Here is a 24,649-nt window from a genome sequence, read left to right as displayed (position 1 = left end):
TACAGGCATGAGCCACCGCACCTGGCCTTCTGGATTATTTTAAACTAAATTGAGACCGGCACATATCTGTTAAATGCAAATCTGTACAACTGAGTGCCTGTATCAAGCTCAATTAGCAAGGCCCAGGTACATCCACTTAGCAGCTGTACACATCAGGACAAGTGCAAATGGAAAAATAATAAATGAGATATAATAGATTATTACTACTAGTCAACTTGGGGATTATTTTTCTGATTTTGTATTTCTGACAAGAAATATAAGCAGTACTTCAACATTTTCTACCACAGTTCACCCCCCAAGCCTTAATAGATTATCCTGAGATTGTGAGGTAAACTGGGTAAAAGTTGTTTTTGCAGCTATTTGTCTGTACTGATACAGATGTGCCACATGTGATACAACCAAACCAAGTACAGGCACAATGGATATTATCTGCAATGGTATTTTTTAGCCCTTGATTTCAGTTTATAAAACCTTCATCAATATGACTCAGGAGCATTTCCAAAAAACGAAACAAAACAAATCTTCATCAAGACAACTAAATTTTTCTCACTGACATACATTAAAATAAATAAAAGTTTCATAATGAATTGAATGAAATCCTCAGTGAAATAAATTGCCTTTGGTTTTATTGATTTATTCACTAATTTATTTGAGTCAGGGTCTCGCTCTGTTGCCCAGGCTGGAGTGCGGTAGGATGATCATGGCTCACTGCAGCCTCAAACTCCTGACATCCACCTATCCTCCCACTTCAGTCTCCCTAGATTCTGAGATTAAAGGTGTGATCCCTCATACCTTGCTCAGATTAACTTTCAAAGGAGAGCTTTGATTAAAAATCAAAAAGACAAACTGAGTATCATTAATACATGTGCAGGTGGTTAACACTTGCTTTTAGAGTTTTACATTAGAGGATGGATATATTCAAGGCGAGCTATTTCTCTCATGAAGGATATAACAATTCTACATTTACAGAGAGTTAAAGATGCGCAGTGAAGCCCTAAGTGACTTTATTCATATTCTATATATGAATTCATTGTATAATCCACTAGAGTGTGAAGAATATAGCCTATGGAGCCAAACTGTCTGGGTTCAAATGCCCATTCTAATATCTAATGATTGTGTGATTTCGAGCAACTAAATCTCTCTGTGCCTTGCTTTTCTCATCTCAACCTTACAAGATTCTCCAAGCAGAAAAATGATTGTATAACCCCCGTGCCATCCCCTACTAACATTGTTGTTGAAACACCGGGGTGTTTGCTCTTTGCTATACAGAAAGTCAATCACTAAGACAATGGTTATTGCCAAGGAAGAAGGCTTTAATTGGGTGCTGCAGCCAGGGACATGGGAGCTCAGTCTCAAATACACCTCCCTTACCTACTAAAACTAGGGATTTATAAAAGCAGGAAGGAAATGAAGCAATGTGTACCAAAGCAGGAACTAGGGAGGGAAAAGGAAGCAATCACGATGAATTAGGGGTTGGACATCTCATTGTTTGGATGTGGTAATCTGGTGAGTTTCAGTTCTTTGATACTTCTTTTTTTTGAGACAGAATTTCGAGGCTGCAGTGCAGTGGCATGATCTCTGCTCACTGCAACCTCCACCTCTGGGGTTAAAGCGATTCTTCTGCCTCAGCCTCCTGAGCTGGGACTACAGGCGCAAGTCACCATGCCCAGATGATTTTTGTATTTTTAGTAGAGATGAGGTTTCACTATGTTGGCCAGGATGGTCTTGATCTCTTGACCACGTGATCCACCCACCTTGGTTTCCCAAAGTGCTAGTATTACAGGCGTGAGCCATTGTGCCCGGCCTAGTTCTTTGATACTTTTTGAGAGAACTGAAGGTCTTTTCCTGAGCAGGGAATTCAGATAAATGTAAGTTTCAAGCTTTATAACCGGCAGGGTGAATTTCTACTTTTATCCAAAAATCTATTTTTGGGACTATTGGATTTGTTTCAATACGAGCTCCAGGTTCTACTGCCTAATTGGTTTATAACGAAAAAGTAAGTTGATGAATATGGTGACATATTTTTAAAGTCTAATGCTTCTATGACTTTATATGAAATGAGCCTTTCGCACCATGTAAAAAACAACCAAAAAAAAAAAAGTGGAAAACTACCATTCTAGTCTAACTTTGCATTTTGCAGAAGAGGCAAAGAGATTCAGAAACATTCAACAGCTTGCCCAAGGTCAAGAGGATTGTGAGAAAAAACACACATACAAATCTCCTGATCTGAAGATTGTCCATTTTGCCAGTGTACAATGTCTCCTTCTTAAATGCCAGGTCATCTCTTAATGTGATTTTAAGGTGGCAGAATTCTAGAGTGCTATTTGTGAAAATAGCATGATTTGGGAAGTCTTAATAAATCCACCATGATTCTCCTGTGATGGGGACACTTTTTAGTTGCATTTGTATTCTGATATTGAGTCTTTGACCTGTTTAGGGAACCATATTGTGGGAGGAAAAGAAGAACTGATTGCTTTGATTGTCTTTTTCTGTATACCAGGATATCAGGGTGACAGTAGATTTGACAGTCACTAGCTCCCAAGAGTACTGTGTAAGAGCAGTTCACAAATGCTCTGATAGTTTCATCCAGAGGTTGATTCCAAAGCCTCATGTGTATTTACGAAGCACCTGTAAAATTTATTCTGTTATCTGTTATGTTATGTCAACAGCCATATCTTTTGAGTATAAGGCTGGTAGCCGCATGATTATGAATATTTCAGTTCAAATTGGTCAATCAGCTTTCTAATCTATTGATCCACTTATGTATTATGTTTTTTTGCACAGAGGCAGTTAACACTCCAAGATTTCATTAAACATTTAGACACATGTTGGGTTACTACATTTTAAACCAGTATGATATTTATTCTTTGGTTTCACATTGGAAACTCCTGAGTAATTTCCAAAAACTGTCAGCATTGTGATTTCAAGCCATATGTTGCATTTTATTACTACTCTGCTTTGAAAAAGAAATATCTTAATGCTTTATACTTGGATTTTCTGCTTTGTAGTAAACAGCTTTTCCCCCCAATAGATTTGCATAGCATTTTAATTGGTTTCTATTATTGTCTTCTTTGGAATTTTAAGTAATGACTCAAATCACATTCTGACCAGTTGTTTCCTGGAAGTCATTTGCACATGGTTTAAGGCGAAATAATAGGTTTTACAGAAATTCCTGTTGCACCAAACTTGTCGTTCCATATGTAACCATTAAAAAATAAACTCTGATTTTTCATTAAGGCAGTTTGAGATACATAGATGAATTATGTGAACAGAACTTCTTGTTGCAAACTTAAATTTTAATGTATTTTTAAATGCCATTTATTTTTCAACTTATCACTTTATCTAATAGACATGTTAATATACATATTTACATACATATAACATCTAAGAAAACAGATACATAATTCAATATTTGAAATAAGTGGCTGATGTCTGTAATCCCAGCACTTTGGGAGGCCAAGGCAGGTGGATCACTGGAGGTCAGGAGTTCAAGACCAGCCTGGTCAACATAGTGAAACCCTGTCTCTACTAAAAATACAAAAATTAGTTGGACGTGTTGTCACACTCCTGTAATCCCAGCTACTCGGGAGGCTGAGGCAGGAGAATCAGTTGAACCCAGGAGGTGGAGGTCGCAGTGAGCTGAGATTGTGCTATTGCACTTCAGCTTGGGCAACAAGGGTGAAACTCCGTCTCAAAAAAAAAAAAAAAAAAAAGAAAGAAAAGAAATAAGTAAATAACAAAAATGGAATGTTAATATGAATGTTTTAATGAAAACTTAGATCACCAACTCATAAGCAAAAAGAAGGAATGTGGTCACATTGGACTGGTTTGGAAATTGAAAAAAAAAAAATACCCCAGAGATGGCTTGTCAGAGAACAGCTGAGAAGAAAGGACCAAGGAAAGCATGCTTTTAGAATAGAAGATGAACATGACCAGTGAAGAAGTGGAAACATTATACAAACAAGACCATTTAGAGGGTGGTTCAGGATGACCAAGAATGCAGAATTCTGGCAGTTGCCCAGGAGTACTACACCCTGTTTCTCTTGTATTTGTTTTTTAAAGTTCTGTTCATTCAGAATTTCCCCTTTCCCTATATTTTTTTTTCCCCGTGATTTTTTTGACAAATTTTTCTGCTTTCAAATATCAAGTGAAGAATGACTCCTTTTCTGTAAAACCTTCTCTGACCCATCTGGAAGAGTAGAGGATTTTCTTCCGGTAAATTCTAATTGGTTCTCATTACAACCACTGTTCTAAACCACTGGTTCTCAATTATTGCTACACACTGGAATCACTTGAGGAATTTTAAAAATATTGATGTCTATAACCCCACTCTCAGTGACTCATATTTAGGTGGTATGGGTGTACACTGTGCATTGGAATTTAGAAGAAGAGGAGGAAAAAAAAAAAACTCTAATACCAATTGATTCCAAAGTACAGCAGAGTTTTCAGCACCACTGCTGGTTTTTTTAGTGGCAATATAAGAGATATAGCTCATATGAAGCTTCCCCTCTGCTCTATGTGAATCTCTAAATTAGTTTAAAAGAGACCCCCTTTCCTCATGGTACTGGTTGGAAACCTGAGCTGTGCATTGCTTAAGAGCAGAGGCTTTTCCATGAAACAACTGAGATGAAATTTTAACTCTCTGACTTACCAAGGATACGTGTTTGGGCAAATAATTTTATCTCCACAAGCTTCAGCTGTCTTGTTAATGTACTGAGATGATTAAATGAGAAGTAAGATACATAAACGTTAACAAGAGTGCCCATCAAAAAGTGGCCTCCTCTTGTTTTATACTCATAATGAATTGAGCAAAGAGTCATTCTAAACTCTTTAATAGGTTTTATTAATTTTCAGGGCACTCTAAAATAAAGTTTTAAATATATAGTAAATATTATTAGGCTCATTTTACATATGAGGAAACTATGGCACAGAGAGGCAAAATAATTTGCCTTAGAAACCTGTGGAAGGTCAAGATAAGTTATGAAGTTAAGAAGCAGAGCTGAGATTTGAAACTAGATGGTTAACTTCTGATTCTGTGCTTGAAATCATTGTACTTTTCTGGAAAAGGATGAAAGCAAAGCTATTTTTTAAAATTTACTCTATTTAGTTGTATGTGATACATGAGTGCTGAAAACATATTTTAGAATTATGGTAGGAAGAAGTATTTATATACAGGAACTCAAGACAGGCTTCATGGAGGAAGTGAAATTTGAACTGTATTCCCAGGCTGCTACCAATAATGTGCATGGTAATTGGTACACACACACACACACGCGCGCGCACACACACACACACACGGCCCTCTCTCCACCTTATTTGACTATGTGTGACAGTTACTCATGCATCGAAGTGTTTTAGGTGAGATACATGATTTATAGATATAAAGAAAGATGTAAAAAGCAATCATTGAACAAGAATAAAGGCAGCTGTGTTGGTGTTCATCAAGTACACTGGATAACTGCTATTAATGAGCACAGGGTGTGATTCTATGCTGAAATGAGTATTTTAATCTTGGATAAACATAGGAAAGGTTAAATGATCCTAAGAGGAGCATTCCCTGTCATCTGGAATACAGTTTTCCTTAAATCACAAGTAAGGATCATTCACCATTATTCAAAAACTTATATAATTAGTTCTCTTTAAAATTAGGACAAAGGCAAGGATGTCTGCTGTATTACACTAGAATTCTATAAAAAGTGATAGAATAAAGAATAAAGCAAAGCAAAAACAGTAGGAAGTTTAAGGGAACGTTTATATTTTTCATTATTTGTAGATTATCTAGAAAATGCACAAGAATCAACTTTGAATCTTTTAGAATGGATAAAAGTTTGATCAATTGGACAGAATAAAAAAACTAAGTCATCAGCATGAACCTATTAGAATGCCAGTCAGGAAGACTTCATTTGCAATAACATCTAGATATGTACAGTGTTTGGGAATAACTTTAACTAGAAATGTACATAATGTATCAGCTGTGTGTATATATAATATATACATATATAATATATATATATGAGAGAGATGTATAGTAGGTCACTAAATGGAAAGATGAATTTAGCAAAGCAGTTAGTCTTCTCTATGAATGCATAGCTTGAATGTTCTCCAAATCACAACTTCAAGGAACTGTTGCTGGTAACTTGACAAAATCATTTAAAATAGTTTACATTTTTTTAAACGTGATGGAATTTATTCAGCTTCGCAGGTTCATTATGAAATTACAATAATTAAAACACCAAGAGGTTGTTATAAAAGGCAGCACATAGATTAAGAGATTATTGTGAATAGTCCTGAAAGAAATCTTATAATCCATGTGAACATGATACATAATAAAGGGCACCTTGTGAAGTAATTACAGAGGCATTTATTTTTCAACATATTGTATAAGAAAAATTGATTCTTTACCTTATATATGAAATTAAAGTGTATGCATTTGGATACTTAAATTGAAAATGAAACCATAAAATAATAATAAATTCCTAGCATAAAGAAGAGATATTTAAGGTGATGGTTATTTCAATTATCCTTATTTGATTGATGTTTATACATTGTAAGAATATATCCAAATATCACCTGTGCCCCCAAAATATGTACACCTATTGTGTATCAATAAAACATTTTTTAGAGAATAAGAAGAATATATAGGTAAATATTTAACTGATATTAGTTAGACAATGTTTTTAACAATTTTTATTTTTAGCTCAGATTTATTTGATAATTATTAGTGGTTATTTAGCCTCTGTTTGGGGAAAGGAAAGGAACATATGCATACACAAAACATGCCGCATGTAATTAAAGATGATGCATAAATAAAGCAGAAGTGATAACTGGGTAGAGGATAAAGAGAAGTGGTTAGTCGCGAATGGCTGCTCTCCCTCTATCCTCCAGAAGTCAGTTTTGATTTATATAGTTACATTGGCTTTCTGAATTAAATTGAATCCTGCCTGAGTTTTGGGATCACAGAAAAAGTAAAGATTGTGGGGAGGTTGGAGGAATCAGGAAGAGTATCAAGGGCAGGGCTGTTCTCCTCCACTTCCCCTATTAAACTACTCTTCTCTACAATCATATCCTCCAAAATAATTCAGGAAGTGGTAAGAGGACAAGTGAGTGGAACACAGTTAAGAAGAACAGATGCCTGTAGGCTTGTAATGCTGCCCACCTTCCCCGGTTAATTAACTCCTTTTATTTCTTCTGACTTGAGTGGAAACATCACTTCTGGAATGTGTCCTCTGACTTCCCCAAACAATATTACATCCTGTGTTATTGGTTCCTACTTTACCTGTGCGTCCTGTAACACTTAATTGCACTTATATTTATACCCTGATGTTTATCTTTTCCACAATACTTTACAGTTCCATGAGAAAAAGAAATGTCTTTTTCTTTAATCATTGTCATCCTAGAGTCTATTCAATATCCACCACGTGTCAGGTACAAGAAAAATAGATATTTAATAAATAGGAAGACAAAAATAAATTAGAATTTTTGTAATTTTGCATAGTTTTGCTTTGTCACTCAAAATGAGCTCAATGACAAGAATCAGCTTGGCACTGATTCTTGGTCATTAAAAATCAATGTCATAAATGGAGAAAATTCTAAAATCATGTGAAATATGTACCACATAGAAAATACAACCATTTTGTCATTGAAGCTCAATAAATTCTCATTTGTGATTATATATAGCTTTACTCTCTTTTATGATCCTTTATGCTATGTCATGTGAACTGAGTGCCCAACTATGGGGCCCCTTGGTTCTATCCTGGGAACATCATCTGGGCAGGGATTGGATTAACAGATAGACAAAGTCAAAGAGGGTTTTGTGACAGACCCTCTGGAATTTGAGGATAAAGTTTCAAAAGCCTCGGGCATGCTCTGGTGATTCTTGGCAGTGATGCACCACACTGAAAATAGGAAAGGCAGAGCTACTTATACTGGAGACTTTAAAAGATAATAGTATTGAAGTTCTGATGATCCTCTGTATTATCAAACTATCTCTCTTCTCTTACAGCTGTTCCGAGAGAGATTCTCCACAAAGTTCTCTAAAAATATCCCTGTACAAATACATTTTTGGTAAATGATAGCTCTTATTAATTAGTTTGTTATCAGGCAGGTTAAAACTAATTGGGTTAACAATATTTCTGTGATAACTTATTTTAGCATAGTGAGTGTGATAAATGAATAATAATTAAAGGAGGATAAGTTAATTTTCATAACTAGACTGGTCAAGAATGAATGGAATTTAGATTCCTCCAAAATTAATGTGATCATCCATTAATTACCCAAGCCAAACACATAAAAGGAAGCAAAAAATTCCAGTTATCAATTTATGAACACTTATTATTTTCTAGAATTTGATATTTATGTGTGTATGTGTGTGTATATATACACACACACACACACACACACATATATATACATACACACATTATATATATTATATATATCAGAATGTAAACAGTTCTGGCTTTTTGTTTTGTTTTGTTTTTTTGAGACAGAGTCTCACTCTGTCACCCAAGCTAGAGTGCAGAGGCACAATCTGGGCTCACTGCAAACTCCACCTCCCAGGTTCAAGTCATTCTTCAGCCTCAGCCTCCTGAGTAGCTGGAACTACAGGTGTGTGCCACCACACCCAGCTAATTTTGTATTTTTAGTAGAGATGGGGTTTCACCATATTGGCCAGGCCTGGTCTTGGACTCCTGACCTCACGTGATCCGCCTACCTCTGTCTCCTAAAGTGCTAGGATTACATGTGTGAGCCACTGCGCCCAGCCAACAGTTCTGTTTTAAATATCATAAGATGCAAATTTAGTATTAGTGTGTTGAAATTGAACAAAAACATTTTAGTGTAACTTTTGACTCTTAGTAAAGAAAGATATTCATTGACTAAAACTACTACCAAAACAAAAGAGATTCCAGTATGTTTTTGGGTACATGATGAAAGACAGAGTCGTATGAAATAAATGCTAGAGGAATTCAGAGAATAACATTTTAAAAACAGAAAAACTATATAAAATTGCTTTGTGTACAGTACACGTATCAATACATAATTTTACTATTTTGTTTAGTTTTATTGCATTTCCTGAAATTTTAGCAGAGGGTTTATCTCTGTATCATGCAGAGAATGAGACTAAATATTATATAAAAGTCGAATAAGAACAACCCAAAAATGACTAAATACAATGATAAATCAGGTAACATTTTGTTGGAGCTCTGGGAAAAGATAAGGATTTTAGGCAGAGTATTTATAAACCAATTTTTAAAAACAAACAAAGTTCACTTTAATTTGTAGTGCAAATATTCTCACATCATAGACATTTTCAACTGTTGGAAAGCCAACAGTTTACTAAATGGCTATCAAAATGCTGACTATTTAACAATCATGGCCTACTGAACATGACTGTCCTCACCCTAAACTCACTAGTTTGCCTTGGGAAAAAAAGACACACTCATATATACATATTCATAAACACACAGTTTTAAAACTATCATTACTTTCACATCAAATGCATTCAGGGAAATCCAGTAAATAACTGCTTAAAAAACATTTCCACTATAGTCCAATGTACCCAACTCTATTCTAATTCAAGTGATTTGCTGTTACAAGTTTAAGAACCAGCTCAGAAAGATGGGGTCCTATTTTGTGATATATACTCCCACCATTGCTGATTTAAAGCTTTTGATGTGCTATCAATGAACAGAGTTCAAAAGCTACACTCAGTAGGGGGCATTTTCACTATATGGAGACAATAGATTTAAATGGTCACAAAAGCATAGGTTATAGTAATGCACAGTAAAATAATTAGGAAGTGATGAATTTGGGATTTACATTACCTCTGTTTTTTATATAGTTAATTGTAAATATATATAATTTAGTTTTTAATAGTGATTATATTTAATAACTGGCTTGCAAAACTCCTGAAAATTTAACAATCATTTCTACAAGGCCAGTACAAGCCTGCTCTGCATGCTGGTAACTTCCCCCACAATTCCTCTACACCACCTGCCAATTACATGACAGTAATAGAAACACTTGGAATCACACACCAAACTGAGACCTCTACACATCTACGGGGATGCCAAAGGGTCACTGTTTGGATCTACTAAAATTTGTGCCCAAGGTCACCATCAGGATGTCCCATAACAGTTTTTATCCCTGTCTCTAAACCACAACAGCAACAAAATTGTGATCATCTATCATTTTAGGTCCAGAGATGTCATCAAGTTTAAATCCACAAGTAATGATACTGGATTTAGGAATTGGGATGCAGGCCAGGATCAGATACATCCAGATACATTCAGCTTGCTCTGGTTTCTCCATTTTCTGAAAATATCTGCTGGCAAAAACCAGTCCTGTGAGCATAGCCCAGGATTCAGAAAGTTAAATGCTCTAATAATTGGCTACAGCTAATTGGAAGCAATTGATAGTTCCTTAACTAAAATTTTGTTCTGATCCAAGTACTATATTAAGATTGTAAAATAGATATTCTCATTCAGTCTCACTACTTTTTCAAATTTAAGTCTTATATCTTCCTTTTTGATAAGAAAAACCAAAGCTTAGAGAAGTCATATAATATGCCAGGACTCCTTAAATTTCAACTCAGGTGTGTCTAGCCTCAGAAACTATGCACCTGACAAATGTGCTATTCTGCCTAAGGCAATAATGATGATGTTTATGATAATAATGCCTGACATTAGTTGAGTGACACTTATGTACTAAGTTCTTTACATAGACTAACTCATTTAATCCTTATAACAGCTAGACATTAATTAGCACATTTCCTCAATTCTAAGATATTCTCCATTGTAGGGGACACCTTTGACTTGAGAACAGTATTCAAGGAAAATAATGTAGTATGTAAATATCATATTGATTATACTACGTATCCCAAATTATTAAATATTTTAAAATATAAAGCTTATGTCTCAGGACCAAGAAAACATGGTATATTGACCCTTGTATTAAGGAAACCAAAGGAAGAAAATATCTGCAAGGAAGTACAAGATGTCAAGGGGAATGAGGAACTAAAATTCTAAATTACTGGAAGACCACATAGTTTCTCAAGGTTCCTGAATTCAACGGTCTAATGATGTCTTTAGGATTGAGAAGCAATTTATCTCCTTATGTAACATATTCTCTCAATTACCATTTGTTATGCCTGTTGCACATAGAGTGGGTGGAGTCTAGAACTGTATAAGTGAGGACATTCCCAGAAATCACTGTGGAAGTCATTAGATTGCTTCAGATTCTGCAGGTATATATGCAGGTTTGAGGTTCTTACCCAGATGGATAATGCAAGCATTGGGCCAGGCATGTTGCTCTAAAATTAAGAATATGGAACAACTGATTTTGTATGAAAGAAAGGATAGTCTACATTTTAATTTCTCTCTGTCCCTCTCTGTCTCTGTCTTTGTGTCTCTAAACACACATACACATGGCTCTGAGTGAAAATAAGTCAGCCAATAAACAGAAAAATGTATTATAGTAATAACAAGTCTATCTGTAAAGCAGAAGAGCGCTAATAAATCTGCCTAATTTGTCAAATGTGTAAGGCCTTAGAAGCCAGATGTGTTGAAAGAAATTTTCTCAAGGATCATAATTTGAACACATTTTATGATTGGATCCATTTATCTACAAAAGAAAGTCAGATAATATCACTGTTAATAGAAGTTTAAAAAGCAAAGAGAGCAGCAGGAGAGTAGCAGTACAAGATCAAATCCATGCCTTTTTGAAAAAAAAAAAGAAATCAACTTAGAGAAGAATATATATATTTTATTAGACTTCTGCAGACATGTAGAAGTTAAAAGAGTGAATTAATCTATTTGGAAAATGTTTGCAGTGAGATTGGTAGATTAAAAAAATTGAAACAGCCTGAATATAGCACAACTTTATAATAGTAGTAAAGAGTAGCAGAATAATCATCATTGTTGAATGTTAATTCAAAATTAATAATTTAAAAAACAAACTTAATTGTAAAATTGGATTGTATTGGAAAGAGTAATCAAAGTGACCATCTTTGGTCCTAAGTAGAAATCTACCACAGAAACTTTCTTCTTTCCTCCCTTCCTCTCTTCCTTTATTCCTCATTTCTTCCTCCCTTCCTCCATTTTTCTCTCTCTTTCTTCCATTCTTTCTGCCTTCTTTTTTCTCTTTCTCTCCATGCGTGTGTGTGTCTGCACACACGCGCTTGTGCGTCTTTCTTTTTGATTGAATTAATGTATGCTATGTTATTGTGCACAAGTGTCTGACAGGCCCTTTGTGTTGGGTCTTAAAGCTAGTTGTACTCTAGAAAAATGACACAACCTCTAGAGTACAAATAGTGAGATAACACTTTTCTTTTCTTTTTCTTTCTTCTTTTTTTTTTTGATATGGAATCTTGTTCTGTCACCCAGGCTGGAGTGCAGTGGCACAGTCTTGGCTCACTGCAAACCTCCGCCTCCCAGGTTCAAGCAATTCACTGCCTCAGCCTTCAGAGTAGCTGGGATTACACGTACCCGCCAGCATGCCCAGCTAATTTTTGTATTTTTAGTAGAGACGGGGTTTCACCATCCTGGCCATGAGGGTCTTGAACTCCTGACATCATGATCCACCTACCTCAGCCTCTCAAAATGCTGGGATTACAGATGTGAACCACAGTGCCTGGCCCATTTTTCATTTTTATAAGATTCAATACATTTTGAATAATTATGTTACTTCAACAATCAGTAGGATTGGAATTCTTGCCTCTCCAATCCAGAATCCGTAATAATTTCCCTAAATACAAATTACATCATAATCCTGTTTTAACCAAAAGCCTCAATGGCATTATGGTCCTAATTCTTTGCACATGACCTGGCTCTAAATCAGGACTGTTGTTTGAAAGGAACAGAAACTCACTGAGATTAAATCAAAAGTTTTTTGGTTTTTTGCTAATATAACAGCATGAGTTTTCTATTTCTGTGACAAATACCACACACCTAGTGGCTTAAAGCAACACAAATATATTAACTTACAGTTCTCTAGTTCTGAAGCCCAAAACATGTTTTACTGGGTGCTATGTACTGAATTGTGTGTCCACCAAATTCATATGCTGAAGTCCTAACTCTAATTTAACTGTATATGAAGATAGGGCCTATAAAGAGATATTAAAGGTTAAAGTTGGGCATAGTGTAGGGCTGTAATCTGATATTACTGTTGTCTTTATAATATGACAAAAAGACATTAGAGATCTCTTCTTCTTTCTCCATGTGAAGAGAAGAAAGGCCATTCAAGGTTATAAGAAGGCAGTCATTTGCAATGCAGGAAGAGAGTCCTCATGAGACATCAACTCTAATGGTACCTTGATCTTGAACTTACTGCATCCAGAACTATAAGAAAAACAGCTTCACAGCTTCTGCACAGCAAAAGAAACAGTCACTAGAGTGAATCGGCAACCAACAGAATGGGAAAAAATTTTTGCAGCCTACCCATCTGACAAAGGGCTGATATCCAGAATTTACAACGAGCTAAAAAAGATTTACAAGAAAAAAACAAACAAGCCCATTCAAAAGTGGGCGAAGGATATGAACAGATACTTTACAAAAGAAGACATACATGAGGCCAACAAGCATATGAAAAAATGCTCATCATCACTGGCCATTAGAGAAATGCAAATCAAAACTACATTGAGATACCATCTCACGCCAGTTAGAATGGCGATCATTAAAAAATCTGGAGACAACAGATGCTGGAGAGGATGTGGGGAAATAGGAACACTTTTACACTGTTGGTGGGAGTGTAAATTAGTTCAACCATTGTGGAAAACAGTGTGGCGATTCCTCAAGGACCTAGAAATAGAAATTCCATTTGACCCAGCAATCCTATTACTGGGCATATATCCAAAGGATTATAAATCGTTCTACTATAAGGACACATGCACACGAATGTTCATAGCAGCACAGTTTACAATAGCAAAGACCTGGAACCAACCCAAATGCCCATCGATGATAGACTGGACAGGAAAAATGTGGCACATATACACCATGGAATATTATGCAGCCATTAAAAACGAGGAGTTCGCGTCCTTTGTAGGGACATGGATGAACCTGGAAACCATCATTCTCAGCAAATTGACACAAGAACACAAAATCAAACACCACATGTTCTCACTCATAGGCGGGTGTTGAACAAGGAGAACACATGGACACAGGGAGGGGAGCACTATACACGGGGGTCTGTTGTGGGGGAGTGGGGGGGACAGCGGGGGGGTGGGGAGTTGGGGAGGGACAGCATGGGGAGAAATGCCAGATATGGGTGAAGGGGAGGAAGGCAGCAAATCACACTGCCACGTATGCACCTATGCAACAACCTTGCATGTTTTTCACATGTACCCCAAAACCTAAAATGCAATAAAAAAAAATAAATAAATAAATAAATATATAAAAAAAAAAAGAAAAACAAATGCCTGTTGCTGAAGCCACCTAGCTTGTGGTATTTTGTTGTGGTAGCCCAGGAAGACTAATACATTGGATTAAAATCAAGGTATAAACAAGGTTACGCTCCTTCTGGAGGCCCTCATCTCTTGACTCATGACTCTCTTCCTCCAACTCCAAAATCAGCAAAAGCGGGTTGAATTCTTCTAACATCTCATTACTTTGACCTCCTCTTCTGTCTCCCTCTTCCACATTTAAAGGAATAATACAGGATAATCTCCCTCTTTTAAAGTGAGCAGAGTAGGAAACTTAATCTTATCTACTACCTTAATTTTCCCTTGCCATGTACTCTAACATATTCACAGACTTCATGGATTAAGATATGGATGTCTTTGGGTTGCATGGAAGAGGAGATTGTTCTATTACAGTGACCAAACTGCAGGAAAGACAAGGAAGTGGCTGCCCTTCGTTTCAATTTAAAAACAAAAATCCTAGTGAAGAATACCCATTAGCCTAGCAAGGGCCACCTGCCCATTCTCATGATAAGGATGGATGGGATTGAGAGCTAAGCAACACATCATAGTTGGCAGCCCCAAATAAAACCATGTATTTTGAGTGAAATGAGAAGTACTCCATTGAAAGAAGAGATGGCTTTTCTCAGAAGGTAAAAATGCTAGACAAGCCAAACAACAGATATCTCCTGTGCTGCTGTTTAACCCTAACCTCTTGCTACTTCCTTTGAGGTACCCAGTGCTCTAGCTCTAGGCAGACCATAATAGTAACTGCCTCCTCCCACCCACTTTCATTTTTATATGACCTTTTTAATCTTTTCTCAGGCAGTACAGCCTAATTGTCATTCTCTGGCTATAGAAATCCCCGTTACCTCACGAGCTAATTCTTCTAGAAGAGAAGTCAATTTCTGGAACACCCTGGCTCTCTGATAGTCAAACTACTTACTACAATATGAAAGGTTTAACAATAATATGATTCTGAGAGCAAATGTTGTCTTTTCCCATTGCTTGAATATTTCAGAAGCCCTCTTAACTCTTGACTTGGGGAAAATTCATTTGTCCTGTCTGGCTTGATCTTGCACTGTTCTGTTTCAAGAATTACTGCAAATGTTTTCCAGAAGTCCAAGATACTTGGTTTTGCTGTAGAGTGATTTATGAATGCCAAATTTACTTTCCAGTCTAAATCTCTGTTCTTATGGCACTAATAGACAGTAATGACAATGCCACACCTCCAGGCCATTTGACTTGTTTCCACAAAGGAAAATTTAATTCTCAAAGAGTATTTTATTATTATAAAGTAATTCACTGGGTTGAAAATTAGATTTTATTAAGTTACTTTCTAATATACATAATTAAATTCTGATATAAAAATATTTTTTAAAATTCCATCCTGTGCTCCATCATATGTTAATTTTTTATAAAATAAAAATTGTCTTAAACATGCTTATCAACATCAGTTCACTGCTCTAGCAGGGAGTTCCAAGACCACACATTACGATGCTCTCAGAATAAGATTGTAGGAAGGCAAATTTAAAAGCCAACTCATTTTTAGGTAAATGAGATTATTTTAGATATTTGCTACAACAAAATCAACTAAATTAAAGACAATGGAGACGATCAAAATGTTGATGTTTTGCATGGATATTTGGTTTTTAGCTGAGAGATTTTATCCTTGGGATAAATTGTTTTATTTTATTCCAAGGATTACTTTCTAACTTTTTAAATTGATCAGATGATCTTAGGCACTTGTTATTATATTATTTTTCCAATAACACCATGTTACTCATATGAATAATTCATCAGGGCAAATATTTTTACTTCTATTCAGAAAAAAGTCATATAGTATCTAATTATATTAGATTTTGTGGCACTTGAATCAATCACATTTTTACAACTATTAGATATTTAAGTAAATTTTTTCTAAAATTTACTTAAATTACTTGAATGTGAAAAAAAGACTTTGTTGGACCTTTGAAAACTTTCATTGCCAAGAAATTATCCAATTCTTTTGCTTGGATAATTTTCTCTTTGCAAAAGTACTTTGTCTTTTAAAATCTCCAGCTTGCTAACCGTTCCAGCTGGCAAATGGCTTCACACTCACTTTCAGTCTGCCTAGCTGACACCTCCTGCTTTATTAAACTTTTAAATGCCGGAGTTCCTCAGGGCTGTCTCTCCCTTACCAGTCCACACATTTTACCTGGGCTTTATTATCTTCTCCAATGACTTCATTTACTCCGCATATATGGAAGACTCTAAAATAGAAGTCTTAGTCCTACAATTGTCATCTGAGCTCCGCACCAATGTAACCACCTGCCCATTTGACAGCTCTACACAGATATCCCATAGCTACCTCACGTTTAGTGTCTCTAGAGCTGAAAGTGTGATATTCTCACTGCCCTCTCCTGTGTTCAGTTCGCAGAGAGGGGCCTCAACATCTCCCTAGTTGTTGAATTCAGAAAGCAGGCAGTCATCCTTCACACTTGCTTCTCATTTAAACTTTATATCCAATCTAGCATCAAGTCCAGTTAATTTTATGCCAATATATTTCCAATATTTTCTCACATGCTAACTGGACTCCTTACATCAGCATTATTCATATTAAAGCTATAATTCTGTAGCCAGAAAATCTTTTTTGTTTTTGGAGATGGGGTCTCCCTCTGTCACCAGGCTGGAATGCAATGGTGCCATCTTGGCTGAGCAACCTACGACTCCTGGGTTCAAGAAATTCTCCTGCCTCAGCCTCCCAAGTAGCTGGGAGTACACACCACCACGCACAGCTAATTTTTGTATTTTTAATAGGGTTCACTATGTTGACCAGGATGGTCTCGATCTCTTGACCTCATGATCTACCTGCCTTGGCCTCCCAAAGTGTGCTGGAATTACAGGTGTGAGCCACCGTGCCCAGCCTAGAAAACCTGATGACATCAATGTTCTCAAAATTCTTCCTTGAATGTATTCTGCACCACACAACCATGAGGCATTTGCACAGGTTATACCCTAAACCCCGAGAATTCTCCTCCATCCCCTCCTCACCTTAGTAACACCTGCCACCCCCATATCGTACCTTAAATATCAGTTCCCCATAGCAATTTGCCTGAACCCAAAATTTAGAGTATATTCCTCCATTCTATGCTTTCTTCATCCCAAGTCTCAGATTATAATTAAATAATGAATCTATTATTTGTAATTTATGTTGTTGCATGTTTGTTATTTATTGTTTTTCTTTGTCTTCAGAATGTGAGCTCTGTAAGAGATACCTAACTGTTGCCACCTCTGCCTAGCACAATATTTTATACAGAGGAGATCTTCAATAAACATTTGTTAAGTAATAAATAGATACCAACATGCTGCTTAATGTGTTACCCCTGCTAACAGAATTTGCTTTATTAGAGGAATGACTCCAGTGGCTTTGTTTTCTTCTAAAATTATATCCATAATCCACATTCTTTAATCACCTGATGTTTCTGAGTCCTCTTTGAACTCTAAGTTTAATTAATAGCCAGGACATCCCCAGGCGGGTTGGTGACTGTCACTATATCACAGCAAATTTAAAAAGTGATGCCCATTCAGAAAGCTGGGGTAGCAGGACATGTTTCTCCTTAATACTCTGTCCAATACTTAACTAGCAGTTGTAAGGTCCTATAATGTTCTTTCTTTCTTTTTTTTTCTTTTTTTTTTTGAAAGTAAGAAAGAAAGGGAAAGAGAAAGAGGGAGAGATAACAGGAGTCTTGCTCTATTGCCCAGGCTGGAATGCAATCTAAAAATAGGTATTAAAAACCTCTTTTATGCCGATAATTGTGCTTGACAGCGGAGGCAGGAAGGAATAAGGAAAGAAAATAACTAACAGCCAACCAATATTTCATTTAAGTCTGTGAAATGCTATGATGTTCTTTCTTGCATGTCCATTCTGTTTCCTCCTTGATGCCAATTTGCTTAGGGTTCTCAATGACTTTCGCTTACATTTCACATTCAATGTTAACAAAATGGATAAATTATGATTTTTGTCTTTGAAGAACTCAGAGTTCAGTGGACTATACAAAACAGGTAACATATAAAGGAAAATAAAAATTTCTTCATAGTCTCCTGTCAAACCAATCATGCAAGTGAGAAAAAGTGGCAGTGTGTGAGAGAAAGTTATGCTAGCCAAAGGAAAGAGCAAATGCACAGACAGACACTTGAGAGGGAACCACGTGTTGAGAACAGTGAGCAATTTAGAGCCTACTGAGCCTAGATCCCGTACTGAGACAGGCAAAGGAAGGGACTGATTAAGGTCACACTGGAAAGCCATTTTACCATGCTAAGGAGTTTACCTTTTATCCTCTGGAAAATAGGGAATCATGCAGTATTTAAAGAAATATTGTCGGTATTTTGAAGCATGAACTAAATTAAGGATTAATTAAGTTTTCTTGAATCTGCAAGAAAAATTTGTTCATTACTGTTCTTTTGTTTTGGTACAGAAGGGGCTATTAACAAAACAGGGACTAAAAGAGAGTTGCTTCTGCTTTCTCTACATTTGACTAGCTCTATCATCTCTTTATTATATTTATTGACTTGTTACTTTTTTAAAAAAGAAGGCTGTCTTTTTAAATTGCCAGCAGCAATTTTCTTTTGGAGGCTAATCCAGGGACAAAAAGAGAATAAGTTCAAAGAAGATGATATAGTATTTGCAGAACCTAACTAACACATATATGAATCATTATGTTATTTATTGCATCAGCAATTGACCACAGTTAGTAGAGCAAATAGATTTTAACTTTTTCACCAATTCTTGCAACCCGTGGCTTAGAAATAAGTCTCAAAAGGAAATCTCTGCAGAAAGCGTTTATCCGACAGTGACGTGTGCCATATATGAGGACCAGACCTGGTCATGAGTTCAGGAGCATCAACACACTGGGTAGCAGGTGAAAGGCTGGAAGGGAGCAGTTTCTGTAGCATTGGGACTTTGACACTGGGGGAGCACATGGAGTGCTCGGACCAAAGAGACATTTTAGAACAGTAGTGTGGCAACTTGGTGATTAGGAAATAGTGATGTGAAGCAGTTTTCTTGAATCTGCAAGAAAATGTGTCCCTTATTGTTCTTTTGTTGTGGTTCAGAAGAGGCTATTAATAAAACAGGGACTAAAAGAAGAGTTGCTTCTGCATTCTCCACATTTGACTGTCTCTACCATTTCTTTATTATATTTTATTAACTTGTTACTTTTTTTTTAGATGGCTGTCTTTTTAAATTGCAGCAGTTTTCTTTTGGAGGCTATGCGGGGACAGAAAGAGAATATTGGTTGAAAGGAAATGATATAGTATTTGTAGAACCTAACACATTTCATATATGGATCATTATGTTATTTGATCAGCAAATGTTTGCTCATAACTATTTGAATCATTTTATTTAACTATTAACATCAGCAAACATTTGTTCACTGACTTTATATTACCCAGGATATACCCAGCTTCCCAAAATGGGGGAAAAAAAAGTAGCATAGCCCCTCCTCTTGAGAAAAATGTATTTTCCATATTTTGTTCAGAGCAAAATTGACTACTTAGACACTATCCCTTTGAAGTAGCCCTCCCAAGCTAATCTATAAACTGCTATTTGCTCACAGGAAGAAAGTGGTTCTATCTAAGGCTAAGAGCCAAAATTTTGCATTCCATTCCATTCATTACTTCTGTTACTGATTTATTGAGTAATATTAAGTAGCAATTCTGCAGACTTTTCTCTTTGTCCTGCTGAGCATGGCAGTGCACTGGAAATTCCACTAATGTGGGCACAGCTTGGGGCACGACAAAGAAATAGGTGGAGACCAGAAACACATCTCTGGCATGTCTTAGGAATGTCCCAAGAGATGTTTCATTACTGAGTAGCTGAGCAGAGACATGACTCAGCCAGAGTTTCTGCAACTGCCTGTCTGGGGCAACTATGAGAATGCTGGCATGAGTTCCTGACTAGCCAGTGTTTGCTGAAGATGAAAAACTGAGCCTTTTATTTAAAATTAGAACTTCTAAATAGCAATCTGATTGTACAAACTGACTTGAGTTTTTTGTTAGTACTAAAATATTAAGAGGGGAATAAATCTGCTATCTATCTGCAATAACTTTCTCAAATATGTCAATGCATTTGAAGCACCTGTGAAGAATCATAATTTAATCAGTGGACATTAGAACTCCTATTTTGATGTATTTAAAAAAAAAACCTTGATTTTTTCAGTTGAAAAATGAGAAGGGTTCTGTTAGCAAACAGAGAACTAAGAAATATGTAAACTTGTTTCTTAAGAAATAAACACTAACTTGAAGATGGAGAAAAGGGGAAAGAGAAGAGACAGGAGGAAGGTGACCAAGGAACAGAGCCAAAGAATGAAAGAGTGGATGAAAATCTATTGAAAAGCAATGTCTAATAACTAGCATTTATATTAGTGGTGCAAATTTTCCCTCCATGTGATAGTATATGCAGATAGATATATATTTTGCATTGGGATTTTGATCATTTAATATTTATTTTTAGTTTGTGTTTATTGTCTCTGATATGAAGAAATTCAAAAACTTCTCTCTCCCTTATGCATCACTGTGTTACTCATTGCCTTTTTTAAAAAATAGAAACTGGACAATTAAGGCCAAGTGCAATCACTCTGTTTAAATTTATTGGGCAATAGTTGCATGATCTTCAGTTGTGGGAATTTGTGTGTCAAGGCTCATATGACAATTCTTTTATGGCATTGAAATAAGACTGTAATTGTCTTTACTTTGTCCTTTCTGCCTGCCCTTGGTCAACTCCTTATTGCAATGAATTCATATTTCTGAATCTAAAGATGACTAGCTTCTAGCTGCTAAGTTAAATTTAAACCTCCTTGAGGACACCAGCTGTCCCTAAGTGAGATAATTGCTATTTTCCTCTGGCCAAAAATTCCAGTTTGAGGGAAGACAAGGCCTTGAAATACACATTCCCTGAGAGATTACTTTTTATCCAGAGATCTCTTAAAGTGTTAATGGATTTCCACACACATGAGCAGCCTCCATTTTTTTTTTCCTCTTGGGATAAAAATCGAAGCGATCTATAAGGAGACTATCTCAGAACTTTGGTTCCCAGAACCATTATTTATATTCAGCTTCAGTGTTCCTGATTTATTAGCTGGGACCCAGCAGAGCGGTTACAGCAACAGAAAACAGTGAGCAGATGGCAAATTTCATGGTGACGATAACACAATACCTGAGAAGTATGTGGTGAACAATATGGGAGCTCCACGCAGATCCCTTGTTTTCCTTTTTTGCTATTTCTATGTGTGGAGGGAGGGGATGTTAATCGATTCGGGTCCATTCTCTCTCCTATCCCATAACAATGACACAAGAGTGTCTGATGCTATGGAAACCAGCTCTCTTGCCTCCAGCTGAGACAGCTCTGAGGTGTAACACATACTCCAGAGCTTCTTGTAAAATCAAGCTAAAGTTCTGCAGGATGCATGCCTCTGCACCTGCACCATAGCTTGGCTTCCTTCCTTTCCTCTTCTGCTTTCTCCAACTCCCTAACCTGAATGCCCTAGAGGCATTTCCTTAATAAATTGGTTACACATAAATCCTTGGCTCAGGCTCAGCTTGTACTAAACCTAGGACAAAGGGAGTGGTGAGTAAAAAGGGAGAGAAAGGGAAAAGATGAATCTCCAACAGTGACAGAAAAAAAGGTTACTGGAAGGCAGGGTAGAGCAAAAAACTCCTGCAAGAAAGGAGGGGAAATAGTGTAAAGGGGGAATCAAGAATCGAGATACTATTATCTGGCACCATAGTATATGGGACCTTTATTTAGGGGTCCTGAAACAGGGTTGAAACACAAGGCCCTGACCTCATACTGACTGAGGATAAAATTCCAACTTTTCCACATCAGAAGTATGTAAGCTTAGGCAAAGTATTTATTCTTTAAGCCTGTGATTTTCCATCTATAAAATGGGTCTGAGATTTTAACCCTTAGAAATACCTTTAAATATGGAAAGAACATTATCCTAAAAGTATTTATTGCAGCATCATTTAGAGCTGTGGTCCCCAACTGGGAGTGATTTTGCTCCCTAATGGACATTTGGCCATATCTAGAGACATTTTTGTTTTCACAACTCAGGGATGGGAAGTTACTAGCTGCTAGTGTATAAAAACTAGAAATGTTGCTATACAACCCATAGTGCACAGAATAGTCTCACATCCCCCACCTCCAACAACAAAAAAATTTTGGACCAACATGTCAATAGTGCACAGTTGAGAAACTTTAAAGTAGAGTAACAGAGTTGAAAGCAAATATTTAAAAAATTTAGAAATAGAGCAATATTAAATAAATTATAGTTTTTCCCCTAAGCTAAATAATACGCTATAACTGAAAATAAATTATTTTATAAAAAAAAAACTTGTTAACACCTATGATGAGATAACAAAGTAGAAATGCTGACACTCTGTAAATTGTGTAAATTAACTAATTAAATAATTCAAGTCATACCTTTCAAGAGCTAACCCATGACAGGTATTGGACTATTGTATATTATAGTGGTAAAAGAAACAAATTTATTGTGGTTATAAAATTTGCATTCTAGTAGAGGGAAAGGACAGTAGAAGATAGACACATAGATAGATAATAGATGGATAATATAGATAGATGATGAATAAACGAATGAGCAAGAAAGAACTCTGAATAACTGATATGTCAGCTGAGATCTCAATTTGTGGAAGGTGTGAATCATGGCAGGATGGAAGGGAGAGCATTCTTAGACAGACAGATTCATTAGGCTGAAGACCCTAAAGTGAGAATAAACATGGCAATTTTGAAGAACAGAAGTGTGAAAAGCCCGAGAAAATTATGGTTAACAATACAGGCTATTGTGGAGAAAGACAGACTTGAATTTGAATCCTTGCTCTGTGAGGTATGAAGTGAAATGTTCACTCTTTCAGAGACTTTTCCTTAACATTATTTCACTGTGTATAATTGGGCATAAGAAAACCTCTCAGGATTATTGTGAAAATGAAATTAGGTAATATATGTAAAGTGCCAAGCATTATGGCTTTTACATAATAAGGACTCAGTTGTTTGAATTCAATGAAAAAAAAACAACAAGATTTAAAAATATATATGGTATACAAACCGGAATACAAAGACATACAGAGATACATACGTTAAGCTATGCAATATGCATAACAGACAGTGTTAGGTACAGATGGATTAGATTAGATAGCCTCCTAGATCCTTCTCATCCTATAATGCCAGGACTTCATGAATTCTTGTACAATAGTAAATGATAATAGTTTTTGCTACATCTACTCATTCATATCAGTTCTCTGAATCCATGAAGAATGGCAATCTGATTCTCCAAGGTATAAAAGTGTGGTGGAGAGAAAGTAACAACTGAAGGAGCCCCGGTCTGGTGACCAACAGGTATTGGTTCTCTTTGAGATTCCTCTGCCTCTTAATTTTGATGCCCCAACCATCACCAACTGTTCTGAGCCCCAGTTTCCATAGGTATAATGAATAAATTAGACAAAACCATCTTAAAGATCCTTTCTAACTTTAGAATTCTAAATATTGCAGATTATTTAGAGATAAAAGGTGGGTTGACCAGATTTTAGTTTAATCAAGTAGAAAACCTGTTTTTAGAAGATAACACTTGTTTCTCTCTAGAAGAAAAATTAAATAAATCTTTTGGTTTAAGGAAAGCACCTATTTATAATTTTCATAAAAGTACTTTAATTATAATCAAAATACAATGACAGTAAATTCTCTTCTTTAATGTATTTGCTTTTAAATTTTTATGTTATATGCAGAAATAAAGAAGGCTAGATTTTTACAATAAGTTGTTCAAAGAGACCAGGTAGTCATATAAGGAAATTCTATAAATACCTCTAGTGAAGAAAGACAAGATGTCCTAGATATCACTGAAATGACCATACATTACACGGAGGCCATTCCTGACATTGGAAATGGCATCATTTTGAGTGTTAAGCTCAAAAGCACTGATCCAAAATTGGCTTACCCAAGTGTTTTAGTCTATAATTAAAAATAACTACCTAATTGTGTCATTAATACAGGAGTTAAAGTGATTTATAAATATTTTTTATCACATAACAATAGAAATAAAAAGCAAGTGAGTAATATACCAGCTTTGTTTCACACAACTTAAGTGAATAAAGAACATACGCCTAATGGTTTATGGAAAGTCACATACAATAAGATAAGGTCAGAGTCAGGATCCACTTAAAATCCATTAAAATGTCATTGAAGTCAACTATCCACTCCACATGAAA

Source organism: Aotus nancymaae, unplaced genomic scaffold (genome assembly GCF_030222135.1).
Source record: "Aotus nancymaae isolate 86718 unplaced genomic scaffold, 86718_ANA_hifiasm-v0.15.2.pri h1tg000002l, whole genome shotgun sequence".
In the NCBI taxonomy this organism is placed as follows: domain Eukaryota; kingdom Metazoa; phylum Chordata; class Mammalia; order Primates; family Aotidae; genus Aotus; species Aotus nancymaae.
Note: the sequence above shows the minus strand (reverse complement) of the source record.